Here is a 9,895-nt window from a genome sequence, read left to right on the forward strand (position 1 = left end):
GACCCGAGCTTCCTCAGAAAGTCGAGTCTGCTCGTTCCGTTCCTGTACACGGCCTCGGAGTGGGTCTTCCGGTCCAGCTCATCAAGATGGACACCGAGATATAAGTAGACGCCAACCAGCTCACCTTCCCGACCGGTGGTCGTGTTGTGGTCCTCTTCCTCTCGTAGTCCACTAGCGCTTCCTCGGTCTTGGCCACGTCGCGGAGCCGATGGTTCTTCACGTACCACCCCAGGAAGTTGTTGACGCTGTACTCGTTCTGTGTGTTTCAAGAAACGAAAGCACTGAAACAGTAGAATAATTTGCCTTCGAGAGATTACGTGGAAATATTTCGAAACGTCGATGTTTGTGAAGTAGTCCTCCCGAGGTAAACGGTTTGATAAGGAACGCACAACAAATATTAGACGAATCGATCCGAAAACAACTCGCGAAGATCTCTTTCACAAGTGCAAGTGAAATTACCCACTTTTTGGCGTTGAGAGGAAATTAAACCGTTCGATTTTCCTCTTCTCAGAGGATCTGCGTTAAAGCCTATACAATAAGTGTTTATAAATAACACATGACTTCGAGAGTGACCGAGTGCGCTCTGTGGTTGAGGACGGTGGACACCGAGAGAGAGTTTTATTTTTATCGCGTACCAAAAAAAATAATAAATGCGCTGCTATTTCAAGCCATAAATCGATTAGTACACTAAACGGTCAGAAGTCATAGCCGTATGTGGACGCCTGACCGTCACGCCGAACATCTCGCGCCACAGTTATTCCCCATTTGAATCCGGACGTGTGTAGCGCTACACGTTCTGCTCGGGTTCAGTCAAATGCTGCAGCTCTGATACGGTACGTGACCCAAAACACGCCGTGAAACCAACCCGAGAGCTTCTCGAGGCAAAGAAATGAAATTCGGTATTTTAACGTGATTAGAATACACCGACGCGAGTTCAAAAACAACGGGAAGAATCTGCATTACATTCAGCATGGTTTTGTTTGCCGAGAGATCGTTTTTTTTTTGTTGTTGTTGTTTTGTTTTTTTGCCGTGTTCCTGGCTATAGAAGTCGTTTCTGGCGTTTTCCGACATGCTTCGGTTACGTAGATTAACAAATCTCAAAAAGAGTGTTGCGTTTAGGGGCCCAAGCACCGAAGTCAACACGGACACTTACGAAATAAACATTAATATCATGACACTACTATATTATATACTACTAGTTTAATATCGACGTCTAAACGCCGGGAATTGGGAATTCCAGACGTGCGGAACCACGATGAAACGTACGTTTACGATAAGAAAAGGAAAGGAAAACACCGGGATGTTGTCCTCCGGTCCACCCGCCTATCGGACTAGTACGACAGTGCGGTTCATCTTAAAGAAGATGCAGGTGCTGCAGGACGGAGCGTACTCTCCAGGCTTCCTCCTGGTCTGTAAGTAATAAGCCGTGGACTCGGTGTGTTTGAACAGAGAGATGTCCGAGATCTGATTGTTCAGCTGAGGAGGAGGAAGACTGACGGCGAGCTTCAGTACAGACTGGTGCTCTGGATTTCTTCCCATTACTGTCATGAATAGACGTTAATGGATACGGGAGAGAACCGGGGACTGCTGGGTTCACCGTGTGAACAGCTACGTGTTGGCGAGGGAGTGACTGTTTATGCCCTCCAGTAATATCGGCACCCTCGGTAAGTACGAGCGAAGAAGGCTATGAAAGGTTGTCTATCGTTGAAAATATTCACAAATACTCTGCTCTCACGGGTATCGGACAATCGCGATCAAAAAAAAAAAATTGTGTGGTGTTCCCGTGCGTCGGGGGTTTCCTCCGGGTACTCCGGTTTCCTCCTGCAGTCCGAAGACACGCGCCGTAGGCTGACTGGCATGTCTAAATTGTCCGTAGTATGTGAACATGGATAGGCTCCAGGCTTCCCGCGACCCTGTGTAGGATACGCCGTCAGAACAAAGGATGGATGAACGGATATTAGACGGAACAAAACAAGAAAATATGGTTTGCTCTGTTCAAGGCGTGCGTGTTGAGTTTTACGATATCCAGCCGTTAAGTTTAGTTCATTTTCTAAGCGAATACGTTGGTATGAAAGGTCTCGTGACGCATTCGGAGTTCCGCACGGTATACGGGATGTAGTGTATTTATAACGTGGACTCATTTTGCCGTGTAATTCCTCCACCATTTCCATGATGATAACGATTAAAGGATTTCGTTCAGCGTGTTTAATTAGAGTCCACTTTTTTCCCCTGTACATGTGTGTTTTATTTGTAAAGTTGTCTTGTGCACCGGGATTTGGATTTGCTTCTCTCGCTGCGCAAATTACTTCCAACCCAAATCTAAAGCACACCTGGTCCACGCCGTGTTATTCTCACTGCCGCGTCTCAGCCCTGAGCTCCACAGGTTCATGTTTCTCCACTATAACGCACCTGATGTAGCTGCATGACCCGAGCCAGGTGTTTTTAGTCGACTGGGTTTTAGAACCACTGCCGTGTTTCTGTAGCATGCGGTTAAATGTGCATTTTTTTGTTGTTGTTGTTGATCAATCCAAATGAATATTCAGTTCAATTTTATTTGTTTAACGCTTTTAACAACGGACACTGCCTCAAAGCGGCTTTACAGAAACATATAAACACAGGATGGAGATTTTCAGTGTGTGAATTTATCCCTATTGGGCGAGCCGGTGGTGACGGCGGTGAGGAAAAACTCAATAAGATGATACGAGGAAGAAACCTTGAGAGGAACCGGACTCAGAAGGGAACCCGTCCTCATCTGGGTAACGACGGAGAGTGTGAAAGTAAAAGAAAGTTCATTATGGTTTTCTATGAAGTCTGTTTGTTGAACTAGTTCACTGTTCACTAAAGGAGACCTGAGTGTAAAACTGCATGTGGTAATCGCAGTCCCAAGGCCATCGCTGCAACCGTAGTCCCAGCGACCACAGCGAGAACGTCCATGTGGAATTGACGTCCAAAACCATTTCCGTGCTACTTCAAGCGGTACCGTCCTCATCAGTCTCCAGAATGTAGCCTCCAGTTGTTGAGAGCTCCATCCAGAGGTGGGGCATCAGGATGGATCAGGATCACCGCTCTCTCCATTACATCATGTATCATGTTTTTACTTTTTTACGGTGAGTGTTGCATACAAATGTAGTGTTTGTATGTTTGTTTGTGTTTTTTTGGTATATTTTGAATTTAAAGTACTTTTTTTTTTTTTTTTTTTTTTTTTTAAATGATTGGGGTGCATGTATGTGTAGCTATTTTATTTTTATTTATTTATTTATTTATTAATTAATGTGTTACGATTTTTAACAGCGGATTCATCCAATGTGGGCTTGTTAGCATCAATTGCTACGTTTTATTCATGACTCTACATCATTTATCTGCCGTGCATTGTCCGACTAAAATTAGCTGGAAAAGCAGCTAGCATGACCGAACGAAATCCCGAAAGGTTGTGACCTCAGCGACCTTTTTAATATTCAAACAGGAGTGATTCGTCCGTTTCTATAGCTGAGACGTGAAGTGCTCGTCCGTGTCGTAGGGGCGCACGGGGGCTTTCGTGGCTCGCGTGTTTGCTTGTATTTTCTCCCCATGCCTTGGGGGTTTCCTCCGTGTCCTCCTGCAGTCCAAAGACGTGCGTTGTAGGCTGATTGGCAGTTCTAAAATGTCCCTAGCGTGTGACTGGGCGTGTGTTTGTTCCCCGATTCGCCTGTTATATGCCCCAGGGTATGGAAGCTGGATGGATGGATGTTTCGTGTTGTACTGCCGCTTCATGATAAAGACTGATGAGATTACAGATGAGATAATCCACGTTTCTTTGAAATTCTTTAAACGCTCTCCGCTTTTCCGATCTACGGTCTTTTATCCTTGTAGCTTGTCTCGGGTTGGATGAGCTGCCTTCTAAAATAATTAGCATAACTGTGATTGGATGACAGAGCGACGGAATCCATGCTAATTGGGTTACCAAACTGGAGACACGGAATTACAGCCATTTATTCGTTTTATAGCGCGCTGAACACCTACAGTGTTTTTACAATTCGGTTCATTAAAATACTTCACGAGGTCCACGTCCAGACCGCAGTCCACCAGCTGACAACCCCTGGCTTGGCATTTTATGGAAAGTATACTGAGTTTGTGCTGTGCTGTGCTGAGTTTTCAGTGTGTGTCTCGCCGTATTACTTTTTGGAGCTCAGCATGGTGCTGCCAGAGGCATGGCTGACTCACAACCAAACACAGAAAGTGATTTTTTTTTAGAGCGAGCGAGAGAGAGAGAGAGAACACCTACACAGAGTGGCTGTGTATGAGCGCTGGGAGCACTGTGCCATTAAATTACTCCAGTCAAAAACCACAGCATTAGCTACTGAAATGCTCTTACCACAAAAACTGTGGAAAGCAAACATTTCATTAGGTCAGCGTGGCTGAGTGAGGGTTCACAGTGCCATCAGTGCTGCTCAGTGCAGTCAGTTCCTCTGGCAGATCTCAAATCAAAAGAAAGTATTGTCCTAGCCGGTCTCCTCTGTACCGCGCACGCACACGATCCTCACAGGAATGGCTTTTTTTATTGCGTGAAAACGGCCTTGGATGCCGAAACCAGGCCCATAAATCTGACAAACGGCGTTTTAAAAACTTCCGTGAAGACCATCCTGTGTCCAGAAGCTTAATTTAACACCTAAAGCCCAGGACATAAAATGTTGCTTCTTGTTCAATATCTCTTAATCGCTATTACAGGATCTATACTGTATACATACGCGCGTCGTATACGGACACTTCTCGTTTTATAGCGCCGTTTTCCACTCGCTCTTTTATCTCTCACGATGGCAAGCGGGCTGTTTTCTTCAAGCTGTGCACCAAAGTGTTTTTGTGTGTACAGTGGAGATAGATATATATCTATATATATATATATATAAATAAGTCTACACACCCCTGTTAAATTGGCTGGTTTTTGTGATTGTAAAAAAATATATTAATAATAAATGAAACCAAGATCAATCATGTCAGAACCTTTTCTATCTTTATTGTGAAATTTGAACCTAATTAATTCAAGTGAGAAACAATAATCATTTTATGGGGGGTACAGTAACCTGGTTGCATAAGTGTGCACACCCCTAAACTAATGCTTAGTTGAAGCATCCATCCATCCATCTTCTATACCGCTTATCCTTTTCAGGGTCACGGGGAACCTGGAGTCTATCCCAGGGAGCATGGGGCACAAGGCGGGGTACATCCTGGACAGGGTGCCAGTCCAACGCAGGGCACGATCACATACACACTCACACACCCATTCATACACTACGGACACTTTAGACACGCCAATCAGCCTACCATGCGTGTCTTTGGACTGGGGGAGGAAACCGGAGTACCCGGAGGAAACCCCCGCAGCACGGGGAGAACATGCAGACTCCGCACACACAGGGCCACGGGGGGAATCGAACCCCGAACTTGTACCAAACATATCTTTTGGTATTATGGCCAAAAAGTTCAACTTTGCTCTCATCACACCATAACACATTATTCCACATGCTTTTGGGAGATTGAAATGATTTCCTATTTATTTTTTTGGTTAAACGAGGCTTCTGTCTTGTCCCCCTACCCCATAGTCCAGACATATGAAGAACTCAGGAGATTGTTGTCACATGTCGGGAACAACCAGTACTCGCTACAGATTGCTGCAGTTCTTTTAATATGCTGGTGTCGGCGTCTCGGTAACCTCCCTGACCGGTTTTCTCCTGATCTTCTCATCCATTTTAGAGGGACGTCCTGGCTTTAGTACTGTCACTGCCGTGCCATGTTTTCTCCACTTGTTGATTGTCTTTACAGTGTTCCGTGGTATATATGAAGTTACAACCATTCGGAGGTCCAAATGCGATGCCTAGTGACATCACAACTGTCCAGAATTCAAATTTCACTGTTCATGATGTCAAAACCATCAGAAATTTCAGGATACTCTGTCTAGTGACATCACAACCATCGCGGATTCAGACGGGCTTGCCCTTGCAGTTTAGCGGCATGATCCTCTGCACGTACGTGGAAAGTAATGGTAACTTTTAATGTCCATATGTAAGATCTAACTCTTCTTTTATTTAAAAAAATAAATAAATGAAACAGTCAAGTCCAGTTCACCATGATCTGGACTCTTTAAACATTAATAAAGCTCGGCTGAGAGACGGGCAGGGAGAGATTTACGGTGGGGTGCAGGTGGCTCGAGACCACCCGGAATCAATTATAAATGATATTAAAAATCAGATCTCACATCTGCATATCAGCAGAGTTAATGTTTTATAGCAGAGTCGGGTGGAGGTCTGGGTCATGTTCACAGAGAGTCTTATCTCACTGCTACGGAAAGTTCTTCACCAATAGTTTATACTTCAGATGTACTCTCAAAACTACTGCGAGGAACTCTACTGAAACTGCTGCTGAAGAGCTTCCAGGATAAGAGGAAGAACTGGGTTTACTGCATCGAAACCGCAGTCCACCAGGGCCTGGATAATACAATAACACGCAGTTTTTACTTTAGCTGTGTAACTGCTCAGTCAAACGATTACATCTCAGCTACAGTGATTCATTTTCATTTCCTCTTCCTCTTCTTCCTCCTCTTCTTCCTCTTCTTCTTCTTCAACTAACAGATTTGTGCTCTGTTTGTCTCTGTTACTCTCTCTCTCTCTCTCTCTCTCTCTCTATCGCTACCTATCTCTCTCTCTTTCTACCTCTCTATCTATCTATCTCTCTCTCCATCTATCTCTACCTATCTTTCTTTATCTCTACCCCTCTCTCTATCTGTGTATCTCTACCTCTCTATCCATCTCTCTCTCTACCTATGTCTCTCTCTTTCTACCTCTATCTCTATCTATCTACCTACCTACCTATCTGTCTCTCTACCTTTATCTATCTACCTTTATCTATCTCTCTCTCTTTCTACCTCTATCTCTCTCTACCTCTATCTATCTACCTCTCTCTCTCTACCCCCTCTCTCTCTCTCGCTCTCTCTACCTCTATCTATCTATCTATCTATCTACCTACCTATCTCTATCTCTCTCTTCCTACCTCTCTCTACCTTTCTCTATCTCTCTACCTCTATCTATCTACCTCTCTCTCTCTACCCCTCTCTCTCTCTCTCTCTCTTGCTCTCTATCTCGCTCTCTCTCTCGCTCTCTCTCTCTCTCTCTCTCTCTCTCTGATAGCAGTGTTGATTGGAGCGCTGGCTGTGACAGTGAGTTCGAGGTGATGATCCTCAGGGATGTCTCAGTGCTCTGGTCTGCCCTCTGGCTGTCCTGTGATGAGACTAGACCAGCTCTCCTGTGCTCCACCTCTTACTCAGACGTGTATGAGTTTACAGGATACGTAGACCACACGTAGCCGATTAGCACCATGTTATTGTTTGTTTTTGTTCTTTGGTGGTCTCTTCTCTCCTCCGCTTTCTTTTTCTCGGCATTGTTTTGGACGTCCGGCTTCACCGATGAATCCCATTTCATTTACATTTTTTACATGAATCTTTCTGAGCTGTGTTTGGCCTGGTCATTATTTTTTGTGTTTTACCTCCTCAGTTTCCCCAAGAGCATCTTTCCCACAGTATCTTCAAGGTCATAGCAGTTTTGCTCTAGGAAAAAAAAGCCCTGCAGGTAGAATGACGGATAGATAAACTGCAGCGTAGTAACTGGCTGTTTTTCTTTTCCCAGGTGTTGTGCAAGACGTGGAGTCTGTGCCATGCTACACAGTGAACTGAACTGAACGAATAAACCATATTCCCCATGAGAGAATTAGTCTCTAACTCCACTAAGCTCACGGCTGAACACTCGGCTTTACCTGGAGTGAAACAGCCTCGGTTTCCAGTCAAAAATATCCATGAAAGTGCTCTCGTGCGCTCTCTCTCTCTCTCTCTCTCTCTCTCTCTCTCTCTCTCTCTCTCTCTCTCTCTTAAAAAAAAAAAAAACACGGTTACCTTTCCCTTTCTCTCTACCTGAAACCGGAGAAAAAGGACGCGCTCCCAAAAGAAAGGGCAGAATTATCTGGAGTTATTACATCAAAATAACAAGATATTAGGAAATTAACAATCGTAATAACAACGTAATATTTAGAAGTGATGTGTTAAGTTAAAATAATGAGCCAGTAACATGGCACTGATTTATGTAACCTATAACGCTAGCATAATGTATTATACAGAGTATTTAAAAAAAAAAAAAATGAGCACAGAGCTAAGAAGTGTCAAAGTACACTACTATTAGCATGAAGCTGGAATATCCAAAGACGTGGTGGGGTGGGGGGGCACGGTATCTTAGTGGTTAGCATGCTTGCCTCACACCTCCAGGGTTGGGGGTGCGATCCCGGAGTTTGTAAGTTCTCTCTGTGCTTCGGGGGTTTCCTCCGGGTACTCACGTTTCCTTCTCTAGTCCAAAGACATGTGATGTAGAATGACTGACATGTCTAAAATGTCCATAGTGAGTGATTTTGCCTTTTGATGAGTTGGCACCCTGCCCAAGATGCCCCCTGCCTTGTGCCCCGAGCCCCCTGGGATAGGCTCCAGGCTCCCTGCGACCCTGTGTAGGATAAGAAAACGGATACAAAGATGGAACCTTCTTATTTACGCCATCATCATCATCACAGCGTTCTCCCTTTCATGTTCTTCGAATACAGTGACGTCATTCCCAATCCTTCCCTGTTTCAGATCTGGTTGGGAATCGTATCAATACTAGAGAAAGACAGACAAATACAGGACGCCGAAACATGTCCGAAGACGACATCAGCTGTTCCGCTAGTAACTTGCATAACCCTCATTGGATGTTATGCGTTTCCTGTGTGAATAAGGGTTGGTTTGTTAGGAAACCGATCACCTCCCTGGTCCAGCCAGGTCTGTGCTATCTCAAAAATACTACCCTACACTCAGTTTGATGTGTATACTGTATATACTCTGAAGTCATGCTGCAGCAAATACATCTCGAATTGCTATAAAGAAAATGTATACGTTTAAAATACGGATACGTTAATCCGCTTACAGTCCACAGCGCGTCCTTCATCTCGCAGCACCTACAAAAAAACAGTTTTAACTACATCCACGGGTTCATTCTTACAGCCTCTTTAAGTGTCAGCCACATCTACAGCTAAAACTGCCGTCGTTATCTAAACTGCACATATGGCAGATTGCACAGACATTCCCTCTTTGTTGCGCCTTCAGAGTTTTCGCAACAGACTTCACTGGATTAAGACACAAGCCAATTTGCGTGATGTAATTACGGCTTAGCTCCTTTTTTTTAACCGGTTGTTTAATCGCGGCTGCGGAGTGATTGGCGAACGCGCCGCTCGCTGGGTTTGTTCATCCAAAGCTGCAGCTGTGATGTGGATTTACAGAGAGCGAGAGAGGACAAGGTCAATCAGCCACACCGCCATACACACTCGCCGCTGATTAGCTTGCCTGCTCGAGTCCACCTGAATTCGCCTGCATGATTCACACTCCTTATCTGTTCCGTCAGTCCTTCGAAGCCGTTCAAATCGAAGCGTTGGGATATGTGCCTCCGACTACAACTTGAGATGGGCTTGCATTCCTCAAGGATTTGTTGTGCTTGGGACAGGTTTAAATTGCAGGTTTCAGGTTGCTCGTAACCTCTCCGTCAACCCATCCATCCCATATTTACCTCCAGTTCGGTTTTCCTAGCTTGTAGGAACGAGCAGGTTGTGAGAGCTAGCTTAATGATATTAATGATGTAGAGGTATTACAATGGATTTCTTTCGGTCGTCGTTAGCTATCGATACTACATTTGCAATTCTTCATAAGATGCAGTCTAATGTTTTGATAGCCGTGACCTTGTTGTGACCTTGTTATATGATTTTGTATGGAGGCAGGTTAATATTTGATCCCACTTTTGTTAGGCTCACATCTGGTCTATCTCTACCGACCGGTCCGGTGTCAAGAGCTTACACTGGGTACACA

The sequence above is a fragment of the Ictalurus furcatus genome, chromosome 14 (genome assembly GCF_023375685.1).
Source record: "Ictalurus furcatus strain D&B chromosome 14, Billie_1.0, whole genome shotgun sequence".
Lineage (NCBI taxonomy): Eukaryota > Metazoa > Chordata > Actinopteri > Siluriformes > Ictaluridae > Ictalurus > Ictalurus furcatus.